The 16,609-nt window shown below is 38.9% G+C and overlaps 1 protein-coding gene across 1 annotated transcript in view; it reads left to right on the top strand.

Moving 5' to 3' along the window:
• Positions 1–16,609, top strand: part of LOC126380209 (E3 ubiquitin-protein ligase MYCBP2) — a 129,366-nt gene that overhangs the window by 43,270 nt on the left and 69,487 nt on the right. The gene's annotated exons all lie outside the window — the stretch shown is intronic.

Here is a 16,609-nt window from a genome sequence, read left to right as displayed (position 1 = left end):
GGATCCTTATCTACAAATAATATTCAGATGGAAGCAGTTATCAACTATATCTGATCATAAAAACAATAATAAAATTAAAACACATAATAATGGGTTCTTACCGCGTTTAAATAAGGGACATGAGACTCCCGATATCATGGCACTTGCAACAGTGTCTAAATATCGAGAGGCTCATATCCCTGATTTAAAAGCGGTAAGAACCCGTTATTATGTGTTTTAATTATGATAATAACCGCGTAAAACTAAAACAATGAATAATACAAGTAGATGTATTTATAAAAATCGGCAACAATCAACATGGTACTAGGCGCATGGCGGTAGGCACTCCTTGTCTCCAGACGTTCAAAGATTAAGTTTTAAAGTAACGCGCCTGCCAACCAGGATCATGTGTCTACAAGAAGTGACATCATCACAGTACCTACCTACAGAATTAACTTTCGTCGCTTACGTTTACTGTAAGCATAGAATAAATAATCTGTAAGTAGTACCTAGTATTAGTAAGTAGTAGTAGTATTATATAGGTGGGGACATATCACAAAAAACACTTTGTGATCCCTAGTTTGGTTAGGACATTACAGGCTGATCACCTGATTGTCCAAAAAGTAAGATGATCCGTGCTTCGGAAGGCACGTTAAGCCGTTGGTCCCGGTTACTACTTACTGATGTAAGTAAGTAGTCGTTACATGAGCTATGCCACGGACCTTTGGGGGCTCAATAGTAACCCTGACCCCAGAGTTGATGAGTACCAACCTCATCAACTCCACCTCACAACCCACACGATAGAAGAAGATTATATTACCTACTTACACATTATTCCTTATTCTATGCTTACAGCAAACGTAAGCGACGAAAGTTAATGAGTCGTGCGATCCACAAGCAACAGTGTCTACGCTTGCAACATATCGTAACAATATTAGCTATAATGTAGATTATATGAAATTACCAGTCTGTAAGGCACCCGAGAAATTAACCTGTCTCTCATACCTCCGTGGTTCCATGGTTGTGTGTTGAGTTCGATTCCCAGTGGGGACATTTAAAAAAACACTTTGTGATCCCTGGTTTGCTTAGGACATTACAGGCTGACCCACTGTCCTAAAGTAAGATGATCCGTGCTTCGTTAGGCACGTTTCCGTTGGTCCCGGCCCCGGTACTGATGTAAGTTCGTAGCCATGACCGGTGTCTTTGGCAGCTCAATAATAACCCTGACACGGGGGTACTGAGCTTGGTTATCCACCACACAACTCACGTGATAGAATAAGAAGTCCCGCACGTGACGGTGAGTATCGTGTAGACATAATTAACATAACAGTCGTAAATAGAGCATGAATACATGAATGCCATTAGGGTTAGCTTCAAAATGTATAAAAATACTTGAAATAAAACTCGATAAATTCACAATATCAATATAAAACAAAACAATCAACAAGTAAGAATAGAAATTACGATTATTTCGTATTCCGAATCGTGTTAATATTTATTGGCATCAAGTTACGAACATCTGTATAATTTGTACCCGACTGCGCAGAAGCAAAAAGGAGGGTTGTGTGTTTGACCGTTATGTTTGTGTATATGTATATATATGTGTATGCACGTCTGTTCCAACTTAACTTCTAAACCACTTGTCAGAATTTAGAAAATGAGGTGTCACTAGATGCGTCTTGATTGTCCGGTGGTTATAGGCTATGTGACGTCACGCTGAATTCAATGTGGCACCCTCTAGAGCACACAAAGTGAGGACGAAAAAAAACATTACTTGCTGCACATAACTTTAAAGGTACTTACATAGGTACGGTCACGAGCATTAATATGTATACACTTTGGTACCATGTCACATTAACTTTTTTGACAAATTGAACTCTAAGTCTCACTAAATGTCAAATATGTTAGTGCGACAGAGTCCTAAAGTGGGTACATTATATTGCTCGTGACTGTACATAGGTTTTATTTCCAAATCGTGTAAAAAACATGTATCGGAAGCACGTTATCTGAATAAATAAATAATAATAATGTAATAAAATAATGTTTTTATTAAAGGTAAAAACCCAATAATTACAATATTAATAATGATATTATTAAATAAGACTCCAAAATATAAATAACTTTAAAAGCGAAAAGCTGACTACTGAAAACCGTAACCTGACGACTAAAAAGTATGAAACAAGAAAATAGGTGTATTCCTCTGAAATGCTTCCGAATAGTTATGTTTAGAAGATAGCTGTGGTCGTATGCCAATCTATCCTATGAGTTTGCTTACCACGGCATGCGACTACGGGTATCTTCTAAACATCACTATTCGAAAGTATTTCAGAGGAATATTACTTTTAGTTTGGGTTTAGTTTTTAACTTATATTTTATACTTCATCAGACACAGTCTTTTGCGTTATTGTAACAGCTTGATTTATCAACTTGCCGACTTGCCGATTAGTTGGCCCCGGAAAGCAAGCGATTAATCGGCTAGCCGGCTCATCGGCCAAACCGGCGTAGTCGGCACTATTACTAACTTCAATACTCAAACAGATATATTCCGGGAAATTTAACTCATATCGGCAAACAAATCTCCACCCTATGTTTGTTGTAAATTAGATACAAACAGGGTTTATTAGTTATATTTCTTATATCGTGTGGGTTGTGAGGTGGAGTACCAACTTCATCATCCCTGGTGTCAGGGTTACTATTGAGCCGCCAAATACCCCTGACATGGCTCATATAACCACTACTAACTTACATCAGTAAGTAGTAACCGGGACCAACGGCTTAATGTGCCTTCCGAAGCACGGATCATCTTACTGTCGGATAATCAGGTGATCAGCCTGTAAAGTCCTAACCAAACTAGGGACCACAAAGTAATTTTTGTGATATGTCCCCACCGGGAATCGAACCCAAGACCTCCGGATCGTGAGCCCAACGCTCAACCACTGGACCACAGAGGTCGTTTATTAGTCGGTTCAAGTTTGTATGCACGCTGCGTTTGCATAGAAATCATGTCATGATATTACTAGTCCCATCAAGGGATTTGGCGATCGCAATATGATGCAGTTTGTCAAATGAATAGCGCATTCTGTGGACGATCGTTTGTCTCGTGCACACTAAGAAATATGCGGGTAGAATTCTCAGCTTTACGCGGAATTTATATGAAGTTGCTTGGGCATTTTTAGTCATCATACTTTGAATTTTCCAATCCAAATAGTTTACTCATCTCTTATCGCCGGTTGCTCTCACTTCACACGGCGAATTGTGGCCATTCCATTACTCATACTCACGTTGTACGGTCACGAGCATTAATATGTATACACTTTGGTACCATGTCAAATTAACTTTTTTGACAAATTGAACTGTAAGTCTCACTAAATGTCAAATATGTTAGTGCGACAGAGTCCTAAAGTGGGTACATTATATTGCTCATGACTGTACCTAGTCACTCGTCACTCAGCCTTGTAACCGCAATTATACATTTTAATTTCCTACAATAAACGCAATTTACACTTTTAGGAAGGACGTCATACGTCACTACGCGGGCCTTAGCTAATTTGCAAACGAATACAAAAACGAGAGTGTTAGGTAGATATAAAAATATATGGGACTGATACGTCACCTTATGCCAATCACATACATTCCACTGCTGCATTTAGATACCATTTGCAACTTGGCTCCGTAGTCGGTTTTTAGTTTATAAAACTTTTATTTTTGATAATGATTGATAAGTTAGGAAATTACCTCAGTCAAAAACCACAATACTAAATCGTATATTAGTCGTTGATGTCCATACGCATGAAGGCAAAAGTACTCAGTCGCTTATGACATTGGTCGTAGAAACTATATATTCTGGTGCCCGTATGTACCTAATGTAGTAATAAAAAGTGGGCGTAGGAAAATTTTGTAAGTATATTTTGTTTATTCAAAGTTGTCATAAGGTATATCATATCTCATCTTAGGACTTAGATCGACCCCTTAGCGATTAGAGCTTAGATTTCAGAAAACACCCGTTCGTTCGCTTGGTTCGGCTTTAAATTTCCTTCTCCGTATGACTAACTCATTGTTAACAAAAAAATATTGTTACCGCATAGTTTTGCCATATCACAAAGCTGTGGTGTGCACGTAAATTGAAGATAAAGTTATGCGCAGTACTTTTACCTTGACATGATGTCGTTAATTAAAGCTTCGCAACATTGCTGTGACATGTGAAACTACACCAAAATTGTGGTTTCATTTTGGATTTTTTATGCCAGCTTGCGTCGCGCTGAACGAGAGGCTTTCTATTTTAAATACGACACGACAGGCAATGAAAGTACAGTGACGTGACGTATTAAGTTCATCGGGTTAAAATATGTTAGACATTAACAGTGTGAAAATGCTGTCCGAGTGGCAAATAATACTGGGCTGAAAAAATCTGAATGCCATCGAAACGACAAGAAGAAGATTAACAGTGTTGACGGCCTCCGTGGTCCAGTGGTTGAGCGTCAGGCTCACGATCCGGAAGTCCCGGGTTCGAATACCTGTGGGGACATATCACAAAAATCTGTTTGTGAACCCTGGTTTAATGAGGACGTTACAGACTGATGTCCCAAAGTAAGATCTGATCGGGAGACACGTTCAGTTATTAGTCCCGTTTACTACTTACTGATGTAAGTACGTAGTCGTTACAATACACGAGCCGTATCAGGGGCCTTCGGCTGCTCAATAATAACCCCGACACTAGTTGCTGAGGTTGATAATCAACATTTTTTGATAATTCGCGCCGTGAAAAATGACCCGCGGCTGCGGCGATACTGTCGCAGATTCTGCATAGAATAATTATGTTATGATATGACTAGTCAATTAGTAGCGCAGATTATTATTGTAATCTTTAGACATCCATGTCTATCATATTCTGTATAATATTGTAGCATTCGGGTTGTGATTTACCTAAGGTAACAGGGGATGCTACGAGCAATTTAAGTAATACCTTCTTCGCAGTATACCATGGGTGGGAATAAGATTTTTGTGTTGGAATACTTCAAAGTCGTGATAATCCATGGAGGATACTAGTCAGTTGGATAAACTAGAGATAAGGAAGTGACTCCGCGCATTAAAGTGCAGCCGCCTTCTTGTGATGACACCGGGGGTCACGCGGCCAAGGTTATCTCTCCTAGATGACAAATGTGGAGATAAATAATGTACTTGAAAATTATCGTTTTGACGTAATATTTTTCAACTTGCCTCGTCCTACGAATAACTTATTATTTATTCGTAGGCCTCATCTTATTCAAAACTTCTCGAGTTCCTTCTCGAATTTTATTTGCTTTTAATTGAAGTCGACAGAAAAACAGCACACCGCGCGGAATGTTGCTCTACGCACAGAACCTCCAGCGAGATAGATAGATAAAATACTTTATTGAGCACAATGGACACTTCAATCATGCGAAGATAAGGACAACATATACAGAAAAGCACAACAGGCGGCCTTATTGCTCATGCAGCAATTTCTTCCAGGCAACCTTTGGGTACAGGAAAATTTTGTACAAATATAATAATAACCAGCGTGATGTGGATACCAAGTTCATATTGCGATGGATGTACGATCAAAGACCAAAAGTTCAGTCACTGAGCTCAGCGAATTATATGTAAACAGTGGTGAAATTATGAAGTTGTCATAATTATAAAATTTATGTTTTTGTAGGTGTTTTTGGTCTTTTACAGAAACGACATGTAAGCAGGAGGTTTTAAGTGCAACCAGTTAATTTATTACTTTGCAAGAAACTGATTGCATTTTTGCAGCTTATCGTACCTCTGACTAGCCCACTGGGATATTGTCGTGAGCTTATATTATGTTAATATGATAGTTTCCAATTAGTTACTTTTTACTAAACGTCAAAACGCGAAGTTTCTATGGAATTTGTATGAAAAAGCAACCTGTGACGTCATAGAAAAACGTGACGAAATGACGCACTTATTATTACATATTTCTTTATTCAAATTCATTAATAAGTTAAATAGAAAATAGGAAATCGTATTTGTCACCTTTAGATCTGTCATTATTTAATAATCAGAATTTCATGATTTATCTTTGAGTTAGGAAACTATAATTGTAGTCTATTCCATTATTTTACTAGTTTTTAAGTACTATTGGTTCTACACAAACGGCCTAATACGTTCCACTGCTGGGTATAGAGCTCTCCTAAGTCAACCGTAGACATATATATTATTATAATTAAAAAACATAATAACGGGTTCTTACCGCGTATAAAGATTCCGATATCAAATACATAAACAAGCGGCAAAGAAAGAGGGTAGACAGATATGTCTGCCCGTAGAAAATTATGGACCTACTTACTCCACTCCAATCTAATCAATCATCCCGTGATCATGGCACATGCAACAGTGTCGAAATGTCGGGAGTCTCATATCCCTACTTTAATAATAATAATCATTTATTTTCAGATTACTCAGATCCATAATGTGTTAGTAATAGTAAACATTTGACTTAAGAACTATGTTAGTACAATCAAATTAGTAAAGTAATTGAATCAAAATTAATAAATTCATTTAAAAAGTCATGTACCTGCCCGAAATCACAACCGAATGATGAACCGATGAATGATCCTCCACCGCGTTCATCACCCCTTTGGGACCCCTCAACACAGGTGCATGCGGATCATCTGCAACTATTTTCAGAAGGCCGTTGCTACTCTCTCGTACCCTTCTTACCAAAGACGCGACTTTTTTTCTAACAATGGCATAGAAGCCATCTGTTTGGTATTCCGCGAACATACTGGAGGCACTGCAATGTCGAGGAAGATTCAACAGCATTCTGAAAATATTATTATACTGTTCTCGCAGGGTATTAAGCGATGCTTTGGTGTACTTGAGCCACAGAGAACTAGTGTACATGCCTTGACAGTAGGCTTTGAAGAGTGTTATCTTTACCTGATGTGTACATCGGGCAAATCTCCGGGCTAACATGTTCCCGCGCACCGCCAACGCCCTACGCTCTCTCTCTATATCCACATCATCTTTAAGGTCATCAGTGAGATAGTGTCCGAGGTATTTAAATTTATGCACCCTATTAAGTGTTGCTCCATTGAGCATAATTTGAGGAGCCATATCCAGATGTTTACCTGTAACCCTAAAGATCATGTATTCTGTCTTTTTGACATTGTATATTAAACCGTGCGACGCAGCGTAGGCCTCACACACTTTCAGCAACTCATTTAACGCCCCCGCAGCCGGGGCCAGCAACACCATATCATCTGCATAACTGATGTTATTAAAATTAACACCATCAATCCTACATCCAACACGCATGCTGCTGAGCCCGGCTATTAGGTCATCAATATATAAATTAAATAGCTTAGGAGATGAAAGCCCACCCTGTCTAACACCGCATTCCATCTTGTACGACTCAGATAGACCATCTTTTTTAAACGCGGTAAGAAACCGTTATTATGTGTTTTAATTATATATAAAGCACACTTCAACACGCTTTTCCTCTACGTTTAGGCTATTAGAGAGTGTTAGATCCATTTGTGTAAAATAATTCTTCAGCCGACTAAAGTATAGTCTCATCATCAGCCCATTAACGTCCCCACTGCTGGGGCACGGGCCTTCCCTATGGATGGATAGGGAGATCGGGCCTTAAATCATCACGCAGGCCCAGTGCGGATTGATGGTTATTAACGACTGCTAATGCAGCCGGGACCAACGGCTTAACGTGCCTTCCGAAGCACGGAGGAGCTCGAGATGAAAACTTTTTTTTTTGTAGTCACCCATCCTATGACCGGCCTTTGCGAAAGTTGCTTAACTTCAACAATCGCAGACCAAGCGCGTTTACCGCTGCGCCACCGAGCTCCTCAAGTCTAGTCTAGTCAACTGTATTTTGCAACTTAATAGCGCGCAATAACCGATTAGTATACAACTAGCAATTCAGCGAAATTCAGTACCTATAAATCTGTTTTCTTATATGTATTACGTATATATGCTCTTATTATGAGATTGTTTCCCTAAGGTACAGTCATGAGCAATATAATGTACCCACTTTAGGACTCTGTCGCACTAACATATTTGACATTTAGTGACACTTACAGTTCAATTTGTCAAAAAAGTTAATGTGACATGTTACCAAAGTGTATACATATTAATGCTCGTGACCGTGCTACACATGTGCTTCGAGCGGTGCATCGCATATCGTGCATATACAGTAGCAAACACAAATAGTTACCTCAACCACCTCCACTAAACTAATTGACCGTTAACGTAAACATATTCGTTTCCTTGCTCAGCTGGAACTTTGATAGTAAAAATAACTATATGAATCGTATAAACAAACATCCAATCGCTACTTTGCTTCTCTTATTTTAAACTTACAGGGTATATACAGGGTGTTAGTGACATCGTAACGAATACTGAAGGGTATGATTCAGACCATGATTCTGAGTTAATATCAAGTGGAATTTTCCGATGTGGAAAGAAAGAGAAGTGTGTCAGAATGTCATAGCATCTGCTTGTCTTGGTGGGTATGTATGAGAGGGATGACCCCGCCGGCGTGGTTGACGATTTCCCTCAGCGCTTATCGCTATCGACCCACTAGGGTTGATTAATTCTTTCAAATGTTTTTCCTCTCAGACGACGCCCTGAGCCGAGGTTCGCGCCCAACTGGGCACCCTCAGGCCTGTTGTCGTAAACGTTGTACCGGGTGAGAGCCTTCAGCGCTCCCCATTTGTCCGGCCAAGTAGTTAAAGTCACGTCAAAAAAAGGGGGGGGGGGGGGGTATTACGCCAGAAGTGCCCATCCCGGTCCCAATTCAATTAAACGTGCATTGCCTATATCGGCGCTCAAAGTTTGAAAGCTAGATGGTATTTTTGAAGCGATCAGCTAATACAAAAAGTTTCAGAATTCACAGCCAATGTTTTGCATCGCTTGTTTGCAAACCAAAATAACATTGTTCGTATCATTGAGCATTTGGCATACGTGTATACACCAACCAACCAAGTCAGAATTGGCCTTGTCTGCAATGACTAGATTGAAGTTAGTTTTTAGGTAAGGACAGATATAGATAATTATTATATTGACAAAGGTTCTTCGATAATTATATTTCATACATTGTTTTAAGTTTACGCGGTTATTATCATAATTAAAGCACATAATAACGGGTTCTTACCGCGTTTAAATGGGGATATGAGACTCCCGATATTTCGACACTGTTGCAAGTGCCATGATCACGGGATGACTGATGAGATTGGAGTGGAGTAGGTAGATCCATAATTTTTCTACATATCTGTCTACCCTCTTTCTTTGCCGCTTGTTTATGTTTTTGATATAGGAATGTTCGGAACCATCCGAACTCGCACGAAATTCACTACGACAAACCGCACTCACTGTGTCCTCACGTTTTTTCACCACATTATTCCGTATACACGGTAGACAGATATGTCTGCCCGTAGAAAAAATATGGATCTACCTACTCCACTCCAATCACTTGCAACAGTGTCGAAATATCGGGAGTCTCATATCCCCATTTAAATGCGGTAAGAACCCGTTATTATGTGCTTTAATTATGATTATATTGGGATTCTCTTAAAATGCATAAATGGTTTTGTCATAATTTTAATTATCATAATCCTTTTTGCATAATAGTACTTTCCCATAATAACATCTAAGAATACTGGTTTGTTAGGTATAACTTATTTTTGGACTAATATTTGTTGGTATAAATTTGATTCGCATATAAATAGGTATCTATAATTCTTTTTTAGAATAATAGTGTTTTGTCATAATTTTTACAAGGCATAACAGTAGGTTAGGGTGCGGCGGGGGTGGCCCTCGGGCTACCCCTACGCCGCCAGCATGTTTATCTTACACACAAAAAGTATACTGAATGATGACCAACAGCATGAAATAGAGTCAAAAAATATAAAAATTCACAATCATGAACCAAATGCAGCCTAGGAAAAAATAAGTTTCGGAAATGTTCAAAGTTGTGCCAAAGCTTTTCTCATTCGGAGTATAGTTTTTATGCTTATAATAATTATGCTTATATATCATTATTGCCATTAATTATTATGCTTATAGTAGTTATGAGTTTCAAATTTATGCTTAAAAAGTTATGACAAATTAATACTATGCGTAACTAATAATAGGACAAGTAACATTATGCCATGGTAAATTATTACATAAACTTTTATGCGTTAAAATAGAGAACCGATTATATTTCATTATATCCTTTGCCCTGCAGTGAGACATTCAGGGCTATTAATAATAACGAACCGGGATTGTCTTTGGGTGCACTCCCATAGTGCATACAGGGATAATCGCCGGTTGGTGTCACAACACATTTAGATTTAATTGTCTTAAATGGCTCTACGTGTTGGCTTCGGCCCCACGCACGCTTTCCAAAAGTCCGGGACTCCATAGGCCCGAAATATGGAAACGACATACAAATAATAATAAAAAAAATCTTTTCGACTTGTACTGCGTTGTAAATGGGGAAGTAGCGAGGTCATGCCCAGCCTGCTAAGCTTTGTGGGTCTATCCAGAAAGCTTGTGTTAGGCATGACCTATAAGATATATCTCTTTAACACAAAATTTGAGTTCAATAAAGTTGTTTTAATTTTTTAAATTTTCTCCTCGGTTTTGTTTAAAAACAGGCGTTCTGAATTGAATGTCAGCCGTCTCCGTCTATCTTACAAGGAGGACAAATGTCAGTTTTGTAGTTTCACCCGGCTTCTACTGGACAAAAGCCTATTTCATTCCACTGTTCCCGGCTTAAATAGGTAATCATCCAACCACAATAGAATATCTTAATGTCGTGGATCGCGTGTCATCGACCTCTTTGGTACACAAACTTCTCTTAAAAAATAAAACGGATTTTCAAAAAAAAACTATATTTTCATATTTTTTTAAACGATATAAGTACGGGTCTTACATAAGGTACCGGTCGGTAGTATTACAATTAAAACAAACAAAAAAGTCGCTATTTTAAAATGGAAATTCTGAACCATGGATTTTATATTTCACTGATAATTATACCGTGGTTAAAAGGGCGGTGATGTTTAGGTATGTAGTTAAAATAATTGTTGCTTGATATTTGGATCAGATATGTTATAGAATTACATTGCTACCTATATTGATTCTCTTTATTTTGATCAGAATAATAATGGGTGGAAGATGTGTTGTGCCTGGGGTCACCCAAAAACAAAGACAAAAGATGCATAATATATGTCTGATATCCATGAAATTAGAAAACGAAGGCAACTCTGTACAGCGCAGTGTCATCTATATTTTTTTCTTTTCGACCAATAGACGCAGCGAATGCTATCTACGTGGATAGACGTCGCACCGCGCGTTACGTGGTTGCCGTGCCGCGTGGGCTAGTCATCTTCATTAATTTAAGAACCACGCTCTTGTCTGTGTAGCTTTCTCCATTTTTGTCTATCAAAGGCCAATTCTTTGACTTCCTTTGATAGACCAGATTCTTTGACTCTCTTTAAGTTGATCCATGTAAGCTCTTCTTGGTCTTTCCCTTCGACCCTTAGGCTGCGAAGGCTGGTGCATTAAAATTAATTGAGTGATAACTTTTAGCTCTAATCGCGGATTTTATTATATTAAACTTACTGATGCATCCTTGATATACCTGTAAGTAGGTACCTACATCGTACCTCCGGATGAATAAAGTAATTCAAAGTCATAGAACTGAAATACATAATAATACCAAATACAACTTTATGAGTTTGATTTCATGTATGGATGAAAGGTAATTGATATGACGTGGTTTCCAGTATTTGTGCCCTGTTGTGCTGGCAATAGGCACGCCTCCTACTAAATGGGACTTAAACATAGCTGGCCAGGAGTGGGTCGATTATAAACCTCAGCCTACCCCTTCGGCATAGAATAAGGAATAGTAATACTACGTATGGAACGGCAACTCTCCGCTCCCCACCAGCGGCTGACCTAGGTTTACCTCACTCCCTTCGAACATAGTTTAATTTTCAATCGTATGACAACAGATAGAATACAGATGCTCGTGTATGATAACGTCAATGTGTAGTGTCTGTGTAAAACGAGGTGTTTTGTATGAAGTGTCCGGGGTGTGTCTACGGGGATATAGGCGCGACGCGATGTGTTTAAATTATGTCAATACTATATTATTACGCGTCTTGTAACATTGAGTTATTTTGATATTTTAGAAGTAGACTCTGACTTAATTGTACCAGATATGCGTGTTATGTTTCTTTTTATAATAGGTATGGAGTTATTTACAAAGGTGGGCAGTGTTACAAGTGGCCAGTCTTAAAATGGTGATGATGCCGTGTAAGTCTCCATCAAGTGTTGGAGTAAATACAATTTATTCAGGCCACGGTTTCGTCATATGTATCCGCTTTGAAATCCAATTTCAAGGTTTATTCGGTTGATGGTCGAGGCAAAAATTCTCACTGCAACGGTATCACTGGAATCCGTGCACTAAATCTGTTTTTTGGGAATCAGGCCATAGCTGGAACGGCTCGGTAAGTCAGTTAGCGCGGACCTGATTCAATCATGCAGCCTTTGCCATAATTCCGCAACTAGTGAACGCTGACAGACTTACTTAGTTGGGGTGTCGATATCAGTTGAACTTATACCCCAAGTGGCTTATCCGAGACCATCCGTAAAGATAACTCGAAAGTTGGTTTAAGTTTTGTAATAATTATTATCAAATTTTAAAAGACTTTTTTCTCTAAAACCTGAATAGAATAGAATATAAATAGTTTACTATAAAAAGATGCCATACACAAAAACAACAAGACAATAACATCATACCAACAAAATTTATCCAATAACCAATTTACGGCGGCAATCTCTTCTTCATTTAGGTATTCTATCTATTACCCTTCAACTGTGGCTTTAAGTTCCTATTTGTGTGTGTTTGTGTGTCTATTTGTGTGTGTATTCTATTTCTCTTTTGTTTTTTGTTTTTTCCTGTTTGTGCAATAAAGTATTTGTTATGTTATGTTACGTTGTGTCAGTTAATAAACTGTTGACTGTTCGACTCCTGTCTTACTTCTACTATTCCTGTCATACTACTCTGCCGGCACGCCGGGACTCTGGTCCTCCACCTCACTCGTCGTGCTGCAGTAGTAGCCCGGACCAACGGTTTCACGTATGACACCGACATCGTAGGCTAGCGTGCCCTGTCCTACAGTTACCCTTTGTACCTTTATAGCCGCCATTGATTCAGTAATTGTCAAAAAATATTCCAGAATAAAATATTTATTTATTTTATTGGATTTTTTTTTACCGGGGAGTGCTTATGATAGGATCTGGGTTATATGAAAAAATCGTGTTAAAAAGAACTGGGGTGTTAAAATGGCCACATCGAAGCAATTCATCTAAAAAAGCAATATTGCAATTTGACATTTGCGCATATAAAAGTAAGTGTGCAATGCAAACAAGTGTCAAATAGCAATATTGCTTTCTTAGATGAATTGATTCTATGTGGCCATTTTAACCCCCCTGGTTTAATAAAGCCCACGTCAAACAACTTTTCACGTGAGTAGCATGGCTTTAGGTCAAATGATTTTGACGCAGCTACAACGACCTCTGGCGTGATAAGGCTGTGTGTTTTATCTGTCGAATTCCTATATTATATTCGTGTTTTCTTGCCAAATAAAATCTCATCGTTCCCCTATATAAGATTAATGACTACCTAAATGATAAAAAAGTCTGGTATTGAATGTGTTCCTCTCGTTATTAAATAACTTTTGTAATGTATACCGTCGATTTAAAAGATGTGTTGCTGTTGCAGTTTCTTGTCATTTCTTCTCCTCAGCCATAACATCTCAAAAATGTTACATTGACCTGCAACAAGTTTATCCATGATAATTACGTTAAAAAAAAAAAAAACAGAGTTAGGCTCGCCGCATCGCGTGGCACGGCGTCTACGTGTTTTGTGTTTCTTCCATAGGCTGATATTAATAAACACCAATGGCGCTCAATATCAAGTGTTTCTCACTCTGTTACAAAATTTACATTCTGTATATTGAAATTTTCCTATTAGTTAAGTAAAGTACCTACACTATTGCTTTAATTTTAAACCGTCTGTGTTATTTGCACCACTTTACAACTGAACTCGCTGTTTGACGAATTAAAGTGTAAGCCAGTCCTTACAGCGCGGGGATTCTCGGATCTCGGCATAGTGGCGCACGCGCATACTCACCGGATGTTGTATTTTCGACTCGCATACCGCGACCCGCGACCTGACGATCACCTCACATTCAATCTCGGTTATTACTACCATAAACTAGGTCTTTGTACTCCATTAGGAAATGGTGTGGCTATGTTAAACTCTTTATTGTACACATTAATACATAATTAATGACTAAAAAATAGGTACAAAAGGTGGATTTATCTTCCAACCAACCGCGCATAGTGTTAGAGGCCAGTAAAAGTGGAAAGGCACAAAGTGTACTACAAATAATTCATAATATTCATTAAATAAACATAAGTGTAAATATGAATAGATAATACATATTAGTACACTAAACTTTAACTAAAAAACTCAAGCGCTCTTCTTACCCGGACTGTCAAAGAGAGATTGTTTCCTTCTCTTTCTCACTGTTGACCATTACATGCTATGGGAGAAATAAATGTTGCAATTCGACATTTGCGCATATAAAAAGTAAGTGCGCAATATCAACAAATGTCAAATAGCAATATTGCGTTTTTACATTGTTTTAAGTTTTCGCGGTTATTATCACAATTAAAGCACATAATAACGGGTTCTTACCGCGTTTAAATGGGGATTGATATGTCTGCCCGTAGAAAATTATGGATCTACCTACTCCACTCCAATCTCATCAGTCATCCCGTGATCATGGCACTTGCAACAGTGTCGAAATATCGGGAGTCTCATATCCCCATTTAAATGCGGTAAGAACCCGTTATTATGTGCTTTAATTATTGCGTTTTTAGATGAATCGCTTCAATGCGGGCTTTTTAACCTCCCAGTTTACCCTTCATGGTATTCATCTTAGTATGAATAAAATGCGCCATCTAGTTGTTGTCGATATTCCAGTATTCACTGAACTTTGAAATCTACTCTATCGCCACACCCCGGACACTTCATACAAAGTACCTACTTTTACACAGACACCACACATTGACGTTATCCTACGCGCGCACCTGTGTGTGTGTGGCGTCTGACGTCATACGATTCACGTCTAAACTAAGTTCGAGGGGGGTGAGGTAGAACTAGCTCAGACGCTGGTAGGGAGCGGAGAGTTGCCGTTCTATACGTAGTCATCATCATCATCAGCCCATAAACGTCCCCACTGCTGGGGCACGGGCCTTCCCTATGGGTGGATAGGGAGATCGGGCCTTAAACCACCACGCGGGCCCAGTGCGGATTGGTGGTTATTAACGACTGCTAATGCAACCGGGACCAACGGCTTAACGTGCCTTCCGAAGCACGGATGAGCTCGAGATGAAAACTTTTTTTTGTGGTCACCCATCCTATGACCGGCCATTGCGAAATTTGCTTAACATCCACAATCGCAGACCGAGCGCGTTTACCGCTGCGCCACCGAGTTCCTCAATACGTAGTATTATTCTTTATTCTATGCTATCGCGCTGGTTTTATCGTCATTTTATATGCACCTGGTGCTCGTGATAGTCATACAATCTCAATAGAAGCATAATATTAGCGATATTGGTCTAGTTGTACTTACAGGCAGGTCATAAAGCCCAGTTATCGGGGCAATCGGCGCGCGCGCATACCAACGGTGTTGATAGCGCACGGTACCTTTCACGGGCTGCAACCAATGAGCGACTTTCCAGGTTACGTTCCCCACAAACAATATCATCATCATCAATTTAAGAGCCATGCTCTTGTCGGTGCAGCATTTTCCTTGCTACTTTTTAAGGAAGAATAGGGCAGTGGTTTCCGTCTTGCCTTCTGCCCCGCAGTACTCTGTCTGACGCAAGCAACAAACAATATAGGTAACCGGTATATGCATCTTTTATCTTTATCTTTATTTTTGGGTATAAATTACACCCAGGCACAATTACGTCTTCCACCAATTATTTTCTGATCAAAATATAGAGAAGCAATATAGGTAGCAACACAATTCTAAACATTATCCGATCCAAATAGCAAGCAACAATTATTTTATGTGTGTTTAGGCCATTACATTATGATTATGTACCCGAGTAATGAGAAAATAGATAATTATCATGTTAATTCTGAACAGCGCCATGTAAGGTACTAGCACCGTATAAGGACCGGCTCCTAATAGGGATCATGTATGAAAACTGACACTTCTACTTTACAAATGGTGTGTGGCAGAGTCGGTAGAGGAAGGCCGAGTTCAAATCCAGGATGTTTTAAAGAAAAGCCATGTCAAGAGTATTCTAAACCGGCGCGCATGCATGTGTACTTTGATGAGAGTCGAAAAAGCGTGTCAGGACCGTTAGACAGAGACAACGGAATTCCACTTATTACCTTATTAGTGTGGTGCGAAAGAGAGGGAAGTATAAACACAGGAAGAAAAAATGTAAGTAATCCAATTTATTTAGTAAAAAAGGCGAAATCCAAAGACAGCTTCTTCAACCAACGCTGTGTGTTTCTTCATACACATAATATCTGTTTTGTTGGAATGCAAAA

Source organism: Pectinophora gossypiella, chromosome Z (genome assembly GCF_024362695.1).
Source record: "Pectinophora gossypiella chromosome Z, ilPecGoss1.1, whole genome shotgun sequence".
Classification (NCBI taxonomy): Eukaryota; Metazoa; Arthropoda; class Insecta; order Lepidoptera; family Gelechiidae; genus Pectinophora; species Pectinophora gossypiella.
This window is presented reverse-complemented; position numbering and strand designations above follow the sequence as displayed.